The sequence below is a fragment of the Dreissena polymorpha genome, chromosome 4, assembly GCF_020536995.1.
Source record: "Dreissena polymorpha isolate Duluth1 chromosome 4, UMN_Dpol_1.0, whole genome shotgun sequence".
NCBI lineage: Eukaryota > Metazoa > Mollusca > Bivalvia > Myida > Dreissenidae > Dreissena > Dreissena polymorpha.
Window position 1 is genome coordinate 53,445,176 of NC_068358.1, and position 16,869 is coordinate 53,462,044.

At 34.0% G+C, this 16,869-nt stretch overlaps 1 long non-coding RNA gene across 1 annotated transcript; it reads left to right on the forward strand.

Annotated features, from left to right (window-relative positions):
• The first annotated feature begins 2,576 nt into the window (after positions 1–2,576).
• On the forward strand, positions 2,577–16,842 carry LOC127876138 (uncharacterized). The gene is made up of 6 exons (XR_008047674.1): positions 2,577–3,035; positions 5,051–5,225; positions 5,619–8,552; positions 8,724–8,821; positions 11,250–11,424; positions 11,605–16,842. It is a non-coding gene; the product is annotated as an uncharacterized LOC127876138 (long non-coding RNA).
• Positions 16,843–16,869: the final 27 nt, after the last annotated feature.

The window sequence follows — 16,869 nt, forward strand, 5'->3', positions numbered from 1 at the left end:
TTATGTAATCATGGTATGTAATGTTGTTACATTTAACATAATAATATTGCTACCTTTCTAATGGCTTTCATTGGACATTTTCACTTTAAAACATACTACTTTCAAGTGATTAAATCTCACATCAGGAAATTTATGGTTCTTTTATGTCATAGTTATTTATTAATTATTTTCAGGCATTTTGTCAACAGCTCGCTAAAGTATTGTCAATAGTTTGTCCATTCATTCCATTTTGGCATTATGATGATCCTCTACTTTATTCAATGCCTCCTCTTGTCGTTCATCAAGTTTCTCTATGCGCTTTAGGAGCTTATCATTGTGAGATGTTTTACAGTTTGTTCTTTTACATTTTGCCGGACCAGGCAAATCTGAACCAACAGTGCTGTCTGTCACTGTTGTTTTCCTGACATTTCTCCTTCTCTGTTTCAACAAGTTTCATTTTATTTCCAGAATCAATGATAACTGTTGGTCTAGTAGACTGTTTATGACCAAATATTTCATCAAATGCATCCAAGTGCTTCCAATTAATGGGATTTGAGCCAGATTTTAAATTATTGTCCTTAACTTCTTTGTAGTTTTTGCTCATGTTTTTCCATTTCTTCATGACTTGCAGTTTTGTTACTTTAATATATGTTTCAATTGTTTTAGACACTATTTCTTCCCAAAGAACAACATAGTTTCTTGATTGAGCGAACTCGAAGTTCAAAGTGCCTCTCAGGTTTAGTAAAAGCTTCTCTTCATTCTCGGTAAAATTGTGAATCTGAATTAACAATTGTTTTTAACTTCTGAGCTAAGATGCTACTATTAAATTCCTGAGGTACTGACATTGTTTGAGATATTCTTATTAAGTTTTCGCGAAAGTCAAAAAATGGAATAGATCAGACACTGCAACATAAATGATCAGATTTCGATTCATTGTTGTCTTGAGTCTAAATAATGGTCAAGGCAAACAGTTGTTTCACAGGAGTTGCAGAGTAAGAAATCTATCTTATTTTCTCCAATGTCTTTCAAAATCTCACAATCCTTTGTCTAACTGACCTTGATGAACAATAAAGCTTAGTAAGATCTGGACCATTTGCTGACTTCCTTATTTCCCTTGTCAAAAAAATAACCCACTTTCATACCAAAATACACTTAAACCAACATAAAACTGTGTTTTTTCTGAGTTTTTCTCAGTGGAAGCTGGTTTTTGCTATTAAAAGCGAGTTTTATGTGCGCTAAACTGTGCTTAACTGAGTTTAAAGTTGGTTATTTTAAGAAGATGTGTGTTTAAGCGAGTTTTTTTCTGTAAGGAGTCAGTTTTTTGTGTGTCAAAAGTGAGCCTTTTTATTTATGAGTTGGTTTATGTGTGTTTAAGTGTGTCTTTTTGTTTTATAAGCGAGTCTTTTACAACAGAAGTTGATCCTTTTTAAACAGAAGTGGGTTTAAGCGAGTTTAAATGATTCACCGTTTAAATTGGTCTTTTTGTAAATAATTTGAGAGCTGAAACCAGGCTAAAAGACTCACTTTAACACACTTTTCAATAAGTTGGTCTTTTGTTTATAAATAATACTCATCAATAAAACAATAATTCTTCAAATAGTTCTTTGTTTCATGTTTATAGCCATATATAATACAAGTCAATTGTAAAGGGGCTTTTTTACAGTTTGTTTGCCATTGTCCCTATTGTAAATGTGTGTGCTCCCCATAATTTTTTAGTGAATATTGGATGAAAATGGCTCTTTTAGAACATCACAGGTTCACAGATGGACAACAAGTATCACTGCCAAAAACTATAAAAATGATAAAACTTAGTTTTATACCTGAAAATGAAAGAGTTTGTGTTTTCGCTTTGATTTTTTTCTTTATATTTGTTTTTATTATAAACAATATCTTATGATTGCTTTATGTCTTAAAATTATTTTTTTTTTTTTTAATTTTCAAACAATCTTATATGATTGTTTATATTTGTTTAAAACAGTATTTACTTGTTAAATCTGCATATTTAAATAATTATGGTATTGGAAACATTATTTTGGAAATAATCTATTAATTTGTGTTCATAAGTTATGCACGATTTTGATATTTTCATATGATACCATTATATCCATTTTCTTAATTTGCAATAAAATAATAAGATGCCAAACATGACCTGTGTTACATAAACAGTCAACAAAATAACAAGACAATACCTAAAAACACCCCTTTTCACACCACCAACAATAAACAGATAACAATCTGTCAGGCATTCAGAGCTAAACAGGGTACTGATTATCAGGGGCAGATAAGGCTACTGATAGGGTTTGCCCAGACATAAGGCTGGAATGAGGTATAAGACTTCTGATTGGTTCAATTTTTTGCACAGGAAATTATTTGAAAACAACAACTTTTGAAAAACAAGCTGGTGTCAGCAATTGAATTGAGCTAAATTAAATTAACATTAAGACTTATAATTGTTCTGTAAAATGTATTGAAATACTGTCAGCATGAAGTATTGTGTGATGAAAACAATGTGTATTTTACTACAATATGGAAATCAACAATAAGTTTGTTGGAAAAGAAGTTCAACTGGTTTTTTTTTTGGAATACTGAAGAACAGTTTTAACAGGTTTGTATTGTCATTTCTTCATCCTTTTTTATTAACTTTACTGAATTAATTATATTATATTTATGTATTGTCACTGGGAAATGTAAATTGATAAGTTAATGTATTGCAACTTAAAGGAAAAACAACACAATTTGATGCAAAAATAGATGAACATACACATGACAAAGTGTAAATGTTGTGTACAGTGAATTATTGTGGTTGTGTTTTATGATTATTGTCATCTTTATTGTTATTTATAGATATTTCTGGTTATTACTGAACAGATTTCTTTCCCTCATATTTGAATTTTGAAGGTTAAACTCTTGCCCCAAGAGCAAAGGGGTAATCATACTACCTGATGTATGGACTTTTACACCAGGCTTTTACCCTGCAAGAGCTGGCCAACTTGAGGGGAACTGAAGTGGGCAAACCTCGCCCTGTCCTTGAACAAGAAAGCTGGATTTGTTGAGAGGTAAAACTATACAGATTATTGCATTTCAATTCTGACCAATGTGACAAATATTTTTAGAGTTTGAAATGTGATCAAAGTAAATTACAAGCTTTGGAAAATTACCAATTGTAAATATTTTGTCAAAACTCCTTTTCTTTTTTTGGTTCCAGGGGTGCTGGAGGTTTCGGTAAATGACAAGTTCGGTAAATTGATTTATAGAGTAAAAGCCATGGAGGTTTCGGTAAATTGATTTTATAGAAGAAGTATACCTACAAGGAGGTGTTAATGACACCTATTATCGGCTTACAATAACATTGGGGGCATTTATTTGCAAACTGTGGATTACTTTTGAGTTGAGTAATTAATGCTGTGCCTAAGGTAAAGAATTAAGGGAAATGAATGAGCTACCTCTGAAAAACGAATTCTGTTAGGAAATATTTCTAGTTAATTTTACGATTTAAATAACGCAATACTGTTGTTTGTTTTTTAAATTGGTGCTTTTATTTAAATAACATAATAGTAACATAATAGTAATAAGAAATAATGATTTATGGCGGAATCAATGTAAGCTCTTCAATTAAGTTTAATGCTATTTTAAAAAGTTTCTTATGATTTAATAAAAATGATTTCATGTTGAATTTTATATTTATTTATATGTTTTATTATTTCTTTCTGGTTGAGAAAAACACAAGAAAAAACAATATATAAAATTTAATACGTGTACTTAATTAATAAAAAGTAATATAATGATACGCGTTATGTTTTATAATTATGTTAAGTGCGCGTGTCATTGAACGTTGAGTTAAGCGAAGAGATACACATAATTGAAAACTGATAAAAATGACATCTAACACAACGTCAGCCAAATGAATACACTGTGTAATAGCAAGCTGCCGTGATGATCATTATATTATCAAATTAATACACAGGCACTTGGCTACTGTACTGGAACAATGGGTTTTACGGCCAAAATAACTGATATCATTTTTTGCCTAAACAAATCGGTTCAATAAAAAAATAATAACTGATTTACTTTGTAATCCGTTTTATTTACCATATATTATAAATAAGCAACAACTAAACCTTGGATGCAATATATATATTTGAATATTTCATGTCATTTAAAAAAAAATGAGGGAGTAATCACATATTAATTAGATACATTTTTGACGCACTACAATATTAATAAGACACATTATTATCATTCAGATTTTCTAATACAAATGAGATACATGTACGACACTGTTCAATTTAATGTTACATTTCAACCATATTAGTCGTTCATCGTTCAAGACTCGTCGTCGTCGAGCATGTGGTGGACCGCTGCGGATGGCCCAAGGGCATTGATGAGGCTGATGATCCTCAGAAGTTCAGTGGTTGTCAGCTTCTCCTCTTCGTAGTCATCCCATGCTTGATGTAGTCTGCCGTGTATCGTAACATACTTCTTCCGTCTGATCTTCGTGAGAAGGTGCTGGCTCACCAGCCGTATATGTAGATCAACTGTCTCAGATTCCTCTCTGAGAAGGTTGGCCAACTTGTAAAGACCAAGGTTGGCTGAACACGCTCGTGCGTTGATGCGTCTATGCCATCCTGTGGAGGCCACCTCTTGTAAGAGCCACATTATTATATTTTTTTTAACTAATACTCTTTTATTAAGGTTTTTATCAACTAATTGTTTAAAAACATATATAAATTACAAAACGATCATGACCTTAATATATAATTTACCTCCATCGATTAGAATATTAATAGGTTGCAAGCCTGGATAATTAATAATAACACTTTGCAAACATCGTACATTTAAACATATAATTTAATTAGTGCCAAACAACTCAATTAATGTACATCAAAATTAATTCACAGTTTGCAAATAAATGCCCCTAATGTTATTGTAAGCCGATAATAGGTGTCATTAACACCTCGTTGTAGGTATACCTCCTCTATAAATTCAATTTACCGAAACCTCCACGGCTTTTACTCTATAAATCAATTTACCGAACTTGTCATTTACCGAAACCTCCATAACCCGGTTCCAGAGTATCATTTAAGCTGAAATCCAGCATGAAACCAGGGAGGTGATGGCCATCGCACAGGCCATGTGCCAACTATTCACTTTCCACCAGCTTGTGACTTGCTCCATGAAGGGAGCAACAACTACAACTGCATCACCAAGACCAAGCCTCCCCGCTGCTGAGAGAAATGCAATCATTGGTATTTTCTTCATCATAAAAATTTGAAGTACCAGTTATCCATATAGAAATTCAATACGCATTCTACAAATATTTTTCAGATCACTTACTGTTTACAGTCGCATAAATGATCATTATATTACATCATTAAATTTTGTGAAAAGGGGGAGTTTTTATAATCCAAGTGACAGTTAACAATAGTTTGTTTTTTTATTCATGAAGACAGGGATTGAAAAACTTTGTCCGTGTCTCTAGTCACTGTCTCCAGGACAATCAGTAATAAACTTCATTTGTGTTGACTTCCTTAATATGCAAATATTTAACCTCTTTTCTGGCTAGAGTATTTTCTATTTAAGATTAGATTTTGTTTTTTTTTGCATGATTTTAAAATGAATAGTCTATTATATTTTTTCAGATGTCATAGCCAAAACCTTTGACAAGCCTCTGGTTGAAGAAAAGATGAGAGGTTGTTTAAGGCATCTGCGGCTGATGCACAACTAGACTGAAGACTTTGTAAATAAAATGTGCTGTTAAAATGATTATTTAACCATTGTTTTCACTTTGTTCTATAGATTTGCACCTGTTTCAACAACATTAACTTATTTTTCTGCCCCCGGTAGGGTCTCATATAGCAGTTGAACTGTCCGTCTGTCTGTCTATCCGTCCGAAAACTTAGCATTGGTCATAACTTTTGCAATATTGAAGAAAGCAACTTGATATTTAGCATGCATGTGTATCTCATTGAGCTGCACATTTTGAGTGGTGCAAGGTCACGTTCATCCTTGGTCAGAGGTCAAAATCCAATGTAAGTAATAAGCAAAGAGAGATAATTTCTATACCTGCCAAAGAAATAGAAATTTTATTTCAAAGCGGCGCAGTAGAGGGCATTGTGTTTCTGACCAACACATCTCTTGTTTGTATTTATTCCATACAATCTTACTTTTTTCAGTTCTTTCTTTGTGTTCAATGTTATGTTATAACACTATTATATTTTATTATAACAATGCCATGTCTGTCAAAATAGTTTTATCATGTTGTATATATGGATATATATGTAAAGTTTTATGTTTTAGCGTTTAAAAAAGTAATTAGAATTTAATGTATGATATTTTTGTTCTTATCATAAAAAAGTTTTTCAGTTTTCAAGTGGGTGAAAAGTGGGTTTTTACTGAGCATTTAACAGGTTTTAAAGGTAGTTTTAACTGCGTTTAATCTGTGAAAAGCACACATTTAGCTCACTTAATGCTCAAATAAAAACCCACTTTAAACTCGCTTACAACAGGAAAAACCGACTTGATGTGTAGAAGCGGGTGTAAAAGCCAACATAAAGAAGGAAAACACACTAACTTTTAACCAACTTAAGTTGGTAAAACTCGGTTTTAAAGCGTGTTTTAACTGCGTTTAATCTGAGTTAAGCACACATTTAGCTCACTTAACACTCAAACAAAAACCCACTTTTAACTCGCTTAAGAACGGGAAAAACCGACTTGATATGAAGAAGCGGGTTTAAAAGCCAACATAAAGAAGGAAAACACACTCACTTTAACCAACTTAAGTTGGTATAAGACTGTTTTAAAGTAAGTTTAAACTGCGCTTAATCTGTGAAAAGCACACATTTAGCTCACTTAACGCTCAAACAAAAACCCACTTTTCACTCGCTTTAGAACAGGAAAAACCGACTTGATGTGTAGAAGCGGGTTTAAAAGCCAACAAAGAGAAGGAAAACACACTCACTTTTAACCCACTTAAGTTGGTTTAAGTTAGTTTTAGTTGGTTTAAGTTGGTATAAGAAGGTATAAGCGTGTTGGTTTATGTGAGTGAAATCCAGGTTTTACCTACAAAAAACCAAGTCGGTAAGCAAAAAGTGTGTTTAAAAGACACGCTTTAACCCGGTGCCAATACCGCAGGGTTTAACACGGTTTTAACACGGATTAAAACTGGGTTTTGCCCACTTTTTTGACAAGGGTTGGACCTTTTCACTTGAGGTTTCTTTTTGTCACTATCTTCACTACTTGACTTTCTTTAAAGTTCCATTTTGTCACTATCTTCACTATTTTCTTGACTTGCAGATGACATCGTTTTCATAGGCTGTATGACAGGATCTTTGGCAAAAATCTCAAATGCTGTTTCAAACTTGCAAGTCTTCAGACTGCTTCCAGATTTAGCATCATAGGCTTTACTTTTTGTAAGCCCTTGTTAGTGTATTCCACCTACCGGTGACTTGCTCTGGTGAAAACTTTTTTTCTTATTTCTTCAGCAATCTTTTCCTACGTGCTTTTTTCCGAAGTTTTCCCTGCGCAACTTTTCCCTCAAGCAAGCCATTAAAACTACCAAGCAGTTGTGTTTGCGCCTTGTTACATACCTGATTTATGTTATAGTCTTTAGCTTCATCCGAAAGAACAAACTTTCTGCAAACTTCTCTGATATGATACACAGGCATGGTTTTTGAACACTTCCATATCTGTGAAAAACTTTCACAATCCTTGCATTGAAACATGGTCTTCAAACTGTCTGTGAATTCAAACTCTTGAATACACTTGCCTAAAGAGAGACAATAAGGATGACAACCATAGGTTTGGGAACAATCAAGACAATATGAGAATAATAGGCCCCATAGAGCTTGTATTGCTCTACTGGCTCATGTAGTGCAAGTTTAACCATGTTTTTACCTAGTTGCTGGCCTGGCGTGAACCAATTTTCAAATGAACTCACTGTTAACCGCAACCAACATGAGCATGTTTGGTGGATTTTGGATAGAAAGGTGGGTTCTGTTGAGTTAACATGGTTTTTCATTGATTAGCCCCTATGACCTAGTGTTTGACCCAACATGACCCATTTTTAAAGGAATAAAAAAATCAATGATTAAAATCAATGTTATAAACATTCTGAGCACATTTGATGAAAAATGTGGCATCTATATTGTTCACAAGGTATTTCATTGATTTCACTTGGTGACCTAGTTTTGACAAAACATGACCAATTTTGAAAGCAACCTTAAGGTCAAGTGCAACTTTGGTGAAAATTGGATGAAGCATGTGGCATCTACAGTGTTCACAAGGTTTGTCGTTGACTTAACTTGGTGACCTAGTTTTTTACCCAAATGACCCATTATCAAAAAGCACCACCAGATTAATGGTGTAAACATTCTGAGCAAGGGATCAGAAATGTAGCCTGTACACTGTTCCCAAGCAATTGTTTACTGGCTGTTCTGTCTCAAACACAGGTTCTTCCTCCAGCCTAGGTCCTGCCTCAAGCCCAGGTTCAGTTTCTTCCTCAAGCCAAGGTCATGCCAGTCCAAACATCAATTCCATTCAAGAGGGATTATTCAGGGATGCAACAACTTCAACATGTGAGCTACCTTTAAATGCTGAGCGGCTATAAGAATATAATTTTTGGGAACATAAGATATATTAAAAATGTGATGGTGAATATTGAGTTGTGTTGTAATGGCATGATAAACACATTGAATATTGATTGGTTATACATGTGATGATTTGAATATTTCAATCTTCAATTTCAGACTGATGGGTCAATCAATGATTTTGCTGTCCAACATGCCATTCATGCTGAGAAACTGTGCGAAGATTGGAGGCAACAGTATCGGATCTTCTACTTAAGGTAACGCTTGTTATGATAGAATACATTCTGGAACACATTATTATACCCCCACAATTGAAGTTTAGGGGGGGGGGTATATAGGAGTGAGCTTGTCTGTCTGTCTGTCGGTCGGTCGGTCGGTCGATCGATCCGTATTAAGTGTCCGCTCTCTAATTCAAGTTGTTTTCATCCGATCTTCACCAAACTTGGTCAGATGTTGTATCTAGATGATGTGTAGGTAAAGTTCGAATATGGGTCATGCCAGGTCAAAAACTAGGTCTCGGGGTCATTTAGTGCGTTTTAAACATTAAGCATGATGTCCACTCTTAAATTCAATAATTTTCATCTGATCTTCACCAAACTTGGTCAGAAGTTGTATCTAAATGATGTCTAGGTCAAGTATTAATATGGGTCATGCGGGGTCAAAAACTAGGTCACGGGGTCACTTAGTGCGTTTTTTAACATTCAGTATGGTGTCCGCTCTCTAATTATCCCCCGCGGATGGATATTGTTTTGGCGTTGCCCATCCATCTGTCCGTCTGTCGTTCCGTCCTTCCGTCTGTCCGGCACTTTCGTGTCCGGAGTCATATCTTGCAACTGCTTTGGGGGATTTCCTTGAAACTTGGTATGAGTATATATATGGATAAGAGGATGATGCACACCAAATGGCATTGTACTCCATCGGATAATAACGGAGTTATGGCCCTTTGTATCTTGAAACAAGACCTGTCACCATAGGATGACTTATGCCCCCTATAAACGCTTGATAAAAGTTATGAGCTTTTTTTCGAAACTTAAACGCAGATTTCGAAACCTAAATGCCGACTCTAAGTTCAAGGTCAAGGTCACAGGGGTCAAAATTTGTGTGCCTATGGAAAGGCCTTGTCCATATACACATGCTTGCCAAATATGAAATTGCTATCTGAAGCTACAAAGAAGTTATGAGCATTTTTCGAAACCTAAACACAAAGTGTGACGGACGGACAGACAGTCCGATCACTATAATGCCCTCCTTTTGGGGCATAAAAATGCTTTTTGTGTGTCAGGAGCCATATCTTGGAAGTGCTTTGACGGATTTCATTGAAACTTGGTGTGAGTATATATATGGATAAGAGGATGATGCACGTTGGTGTTGTCCATCCGTCCAGAAAACATTTGTGTCCAGAAGTATAATGGCGGGGGATATCAATTCAACAAATTTGCTTGTTCAAGTAGTTTTCATCCGATCTTCACCAAATTTGGTCAGAAGTTTTTTCTAGATAATCTTAAGGCCAAGTTCGAACATGGGCCATGCCAGATCAAAAACTAGGTCACGGGGTCACTTAGTACGTTTTGCACATTCAGCATGGTGTCCGCTCTCTTATTCAAGTAGTTTTCATCCGATCTTCACCACACTTGGTCAGAAGTTGTATCTAGATGATGTGTTGGTCAAGTTCCAACATGGGCCATGCTGGGTAAAAAACTAGGTGACAGGGTCACTGAGGGCGTTTTAAACATTGAGCATGGTTTCCACTGTTTTTTGTGAAGACAATATGCAAAATATTCTGTATCATTGCGGCATGTGGGGGTATTCGTCACGTCTGTGACAAAGCTCTAGTTTATTTATGTTTCATTCGACATGGCTTCAAAGATTATGTATCCATAGATTTAGGATTTTATTTTGATTACTGACTTCAACACTTGTATCCTTGAATTTTTGTCTAAATTGCTATGGCTCTAAAGACATCGGGAGTTTTACACTCAAGGTCATATCTGTATGTTAATGACATAAATTATGTACTTTTGCCATTTGTTCATTAACCCTTTCCCACTCTAAGACAAAGTGAAAATGGCTAGGTGCAAACAACATAAAACCAGAACAGCCTGCGAGTATTAATTATTTGAATCTGATAAGAAAGATCTTTAATTAAATTAAACTTTTTAAGGGACTACAAACACGTCAAAATACGTATCTAAGTGATAAAGGGTTAAAACATTTACAGTTAACCTAGCAAATGGTTTGTCATATTTTTTTTAATCAACTCAAACTTTAACACACAGGTGTGTGCCAATATTTATGTACCACAGCTTTGAGCCAATTGTGAATTACATATGGTTGGTTAAAGATAAGTAAAACCTGCACATGTGTCATGCACACTTTAGTGTTTTATTCAGCTTTTTCCCTGAAAAACATAGCTAATTTGTGAATGATATTTTGTATCCCAAAAGTATTTATGTAATGTAATTGCAGGTAAGCTTGAAAGAAGGGCAAGAAAGAACAGGCCAACACCACGATTTAACTTGATCAATGACCCATATACAAGTATATTTTGTGACAATTCAGTTTTCTCCTTTTATTTTAGGAAATTACGCATTTTATTTACAATAAATAAATGTTAATTGACATGACCACAGTATAGTCTGATTGTAGAACATAATATTTTGATCATGGATTTTTTATGGATTTCAGGACGCAATCAATGCCCCAATACAACATGAAACAGGGAGGCAAAAGCTAAAATGAGGGCCATGAAGGCAGTCTTTACGCTACAACAACTAATGGACTGCTCAATGAAGGGAGCTGCTACCTTCCGCCATGGGATTCCTTGTCCTTGCCTTCCCAAAGCAGAGTCAGGGCATAGTTGGTATGTTTATGGCTATCAAAGTGTGATGATGTACTTACATGTATATTATGCTGATCGTATGATTACAAACATAACCTTTAACCATTAATGAGATATTTATGAATTCTGATCATCAAACGTATTTTAAGATTGATTGAAAAGTACACAAATCAGCATATATCAGTCAATACTTCATTACAGTGATAGTTGCAAACGCATTTCACTGGTCTGTGCCAGAGGTAGAGAGAAAAATGAGAGCCACGCTCCGTCGCTGTAAAGACCAGATGCACAGACTATATTGAGTTCTTCGATGTCTTTTTTATGTATATAGATTATTCAACATGATTTTACATTTTTCCTGTGAACTAGTATATACTGTTATTATTAGTATGGTTTCATGTTTAATTCACTAAAAGCAAAGTTTTCGACCACATAAAGGGCACATTTTGACACAGTCATAAGCATACTTTTTCTAATCTAGTGAAAAACGCACTTTTACCCATGTAAAGCGCACATTGGAAGCAGTTTCTTGTTTGTTTTTATGTCCCCCACCACTATAGTGGGGGACATATTGTTTTTGCCCTGTCTGTTGGTTTGTGTGTTTGTTTGTTTGCTTGTTTGCCCCAATTTTAACATTTGCAATAACTTTTGCAATATTGAAGATAGCAACTTGATATTTGGCATGCATGTGTATCTCATGGAGCTGCACATTTTGAGTGGTGAAAGGTCAAGGTCATCCTTCAAGGTCAAAGTCAAATATATAGCTTCAAAGCGGCGCAAAAGGGGACATAGTGTTTCTGACAAACACGTGCCATATCTTGTTGGTAAAAAGAAATTACTTGGTAAGAAAAAATGCACTCAAAACGCAGTGCCAATACCGCCACGTTAAATGCACGCAAAACCTACTTTAAACACTTTCAAGAAGGGATTTGTTAGTTTTTAGATTATGAATTTCTTCAATCTTCTATTTGCAACAATTTCACTGCAAAAATTTATCTAGTTACAAAAATGATAATACTGCTTGTATAAAAAAGTTCTAACAATGACACTGTTTACCGCTTCAAAGCTACTGATGGATAGTATTGCTTTAAAGCTACAGATGGATGGTATTGATTCGTAATTGCGTGAATTTGTGTGTCAATATTTTCTATGTGTGTTATCTTGTCTGTATTAAAATTATGTATGTATGTGTTAATACCAATCCTTAACATTTGCATGTTCGTTACATTTGTCATGTAATATTTAATATGCATTATTTTTATGCCCCCCTTCGAAGAAGAGGTGGTATATTGCTTTGCACATGTCGGTCGGTCGGTCTGTCCACCAGGTGGTTTCTGGATGATAACTCAAGAACGCTTGGGGCTAGGATCATGAAACTTCATAGGTACATTGATCATGACTTGCAGATGACCCCTATTGATTTTGAGGTCACTAGGTCAAAGGTCAAGGTCATGGTGACCCGAAATAGTAAAATGGTTTCCGGATGATAACTCAAGAACGCATATGCCTAGGATCATGAAACTTCATGGGTAGATTGATCATGACTCGCAGATGACTCCTATTGATTTTGAGGTCACTAGGTCAAAGGTCACGGTGACCCGAAATAGTAAAATGGTTTCCGGATGATAACTCAAGAACGCATATGCCTAGGATCATGAAACTTCATGGGCAGATTGATCATGACTCGCAGATGACCCCTATTGATTTTGAGGTCACTAGGTCGAAGGTCAAGGTCACGGTGACTCGAAATAGTAAAATTATTTTCGGATGATAACTCAAGAACGCTTTTCCTAGTTAAGTGTTATGTTCCTGTCTTATGTGCACAAGTTTTCCATGTTTAGATGTTGTTAAAAATAATCTGTCATACATGTTTTTAGCTCAAATGAGAACAACGTGCTCATAGTGAGTTTTTGTGACGCCGTTTGTCCTTTGTGCTCTGTGTGTTGTCAACATTTACCTTGTTAAAACTCCAGAGGTCACAATGGTTAACGTCCTGTGGCACCTTGGGCCTAAGACCCTCTTGTTTTCATATTTTTGAAAGCTTTTACATTTCTTTCTTATATTTTCTATAAATATTTTGATTTTTAATATGATTCTAAATTCCACATGTCAAAGTCGTGTTATATAGTTCATCACAACACTATGTTATTGGTATTTCAGGAAGTATTCAGTTTCTTCAGAATGTATAAAATATGCTCCGAGTTAGTATTTGGACAAACTTAAGTTAAATGTCACTTTACACATCAAACAGGTCGCAATTGTGTAGTGGATATTGTGTCTGTCTATTGACCACAAGGTCACAGTTTAATTTCCCTTGTCGAAGCGTTCTTTAGATCATTACGATAGTTACCACGTACTGGTTCTACCTAGGAAACGGACTCAATAGCATTTTAATACGCCTTAGACTTTGGAATCAATCAATATAATAAATATTGGTTGAAACAAAATAATTATAACCAGCAATGAATACAAACTGGACTGTTTCTTGAAATAAGATTGCATCTACCTTGTGTATACTTTATCATACATTATAGCACTTGCAGTACGGTACATTTGTATAAGCATCCAATCACTGCTTTACTTAACCTTTATATACTCTTCACCTGCTGTTTACTCAAAAACACTTGTTCCAGCAAATTAAATTAAATTGCTTATGGCAAACAGGTTCCTCATCATAGTAAATTTTCATTCATATAGGAAGAAGGCAATTCATGTTTCAAAACAAGTTCATTGACGGTTGTTCAGTTTTATTCCTCAATAATTGCAATGCTTATTGCATGAACAATTTTTTACATCTTTGTCTTTTTTAAGTATGCCCATTACGTATTCATCATAAATCAAATCTAAAATTACACGCCTTACCATTTGCATGTTTGTAATGTTTGTCAAATCATATTGAATGTGCCTTCCCTTTGCAATGTCCATGGTCATGGTCATGTCTTGTGTTGATATGCTTTCAATATCAAGACAGTTATGCAAAATATTTATGTTCAACATGTTTTTTTATATGTATGATATCCTTTTCATTGTTTTCATAGATTTCTTATGATTATTATGATGTGTTTCTGATTTTCACATTGTTTTCATATAAATGCAATGATTATATACATGTGTTTTTTTTAAATTTAACATTACACATCTATTGCCATATTCATAACAACCATGTATTATTTGTATTTCCACTATTTTAAATGTTCTATATTATGCTTAAATATTTTGTATCAATAAATACAAAGTTTTATATCACAGTACAGTTCATTTATACTAACTAAGTACCCTTTCATTTCAGTTATGTGTAGTCTACTTTCAAAACAGCTGATTACACAATTGTGTTAATAATACTTGATTATTGTGTCTTCTGTAACAAAATACTAAACCCATGTCTTTATCAACAACCATAATCCTTCCATAACATTATGTTAAACCTAGTCTAATATCATATCGTTCTTTTTAGCTCACCTGAGCAGGGTGTTCTCATGGTGAGCTTTTGGAATCACCTTTTGTCTGTCTTGTGTTTACCGTCGTGCATCATCATCGTTTTGACTTGTTCAGACTCAAGAAGCCACATTTATCTTCTGATCTTCATGAAACTTGGTCAGAAGATTTATCCCAATGATATTTTGGTCGACTTGGAAAATGAGTCATGTGAGGTCAAAAACTAGGTCAAATTAAAGAACATGTTTGTAAACACTCTAGAAGTCACATTTATAGTCCAGTCTTCTTGAAACTTGGTCAGCACATTTGTTCTTTTAATAGCTCAGCTGAGTTCAAAAATGGTCCTGATCCGTTGAAGCGGCCGCCAGTGGTAGGGCAGTTTTCCTTATATTGATTTAGTAAAACCTTAACACAGTAGAAGTCACATTTATAGTCAAATCAACATAAAACTTAATTTGGTCAGAACATTTTTTCTAATGATATCACTGCTGAGTTCATAAATGGTTACAGTTCGTAGGATTACATGGCCACCAGGGGTCGCTGCAGTTTTTCTTATTAAGTTGTATTAAAACATTGTTATCACTCTAGATGTAATCAGGATGAGGTTTCACAATGGTGATGATGATAATGATGATGAGGATGACGATGATGATTATGGTGACGATGATGATGATGCTTATACAGGTAATGGATTCAGAGCCCTTAATAACAAGCCATATATCTAATTATATAGCCATAACTTAAGATTATTATCTATATTTTTCCGAAAATCACATTTTACTAAAACCAGGAAAACAACTAAAATTGTTCATAAGATTTTTTTTACCTATCATATCACCTATCCTTTCCTCTTGCCCTAAACTTATTTATACATTATTGTATTGAATGACCTTCTTCAATGGCCATCTGATGATTGTGTAACAGGGGTACAGCTCAAACTCTCTGGTATTTTGCCATAATTAACTGGACACCTAAATCAAAGGAATTTGATTGATAAGATAAGATAGATAACAGCTTGCAAATGTTTTTTGCATATTGTTTATTGATGAGATCAAATGCAAAGATTTGTGTTTTTAGGTTTTTATTGTTGTTTAGAATGGAAATATTATTGCAAGGTTAGGCTAAGAAACATCTCGTGTCGGATGTTTGGTTCCTTAATAGAAGATCTATTTTGAATTTCTAGAAGATTTGACCATACGCATTTACTTCTTTATAAACATCTTTGATATATTATAACAATTCAACATGGTATTCATTTATGCCAAAACTATTTCATAAACACACAGTCACAATCTTATGAAAAATTAAATTGTTTTTCGTATCTAAAGCTGTTGTTATGCACCCACATTACATAATGATTAATCAATAATTTTATTAAAGTTAAAATATTATTTAGTTATAATATTTAAGTGTTATATAGTTTTAGCTTAAAGGTTTTTTGTTAATACAAAATGTTTTAACTGCTAAGTTAAAATATAATTTAGTTTCAATTTAAAAGTAAAATAGTTGCATTTGCTGTGTTATTAAAAACTAATTAAGCCAATTTAAATAATATTGTTACATCGATCATATCCAGTCATCTCAACTTGAAGCCTTTAGCCTTAAGCAAACAATGAGAGCTTATGTTACATAATATTATTTCATATTACCCAAGCAGCCTATTTAATTGTCACCTTTTATCATAAAATTGACATTTCTGATTGCATTTAATTGTTAAGATTAATCATTTGTCTAGACAACTGTTAAGAAATATGGGTATATAACTGAAGATTATTGAACATGAAAAATAGATAGAATTTAGCCTTTCTTAGTGACATTAGACTTTGTGATTTTCTGTGTGATATAAATTTACTTTGTGAACGTTATAGGAAAATATTTATTATAAGCAAACATTACATTAACATAACAAGTTAAACTCTGTGTCAGAACTGTGTGATATATGGACTATTGTTATCATTGCTGTTGAACAAAATACTTTGTGAAAATAAACACTAAAATTATTAACACTTTGTGAGTTGCCTTTGCGTGTCT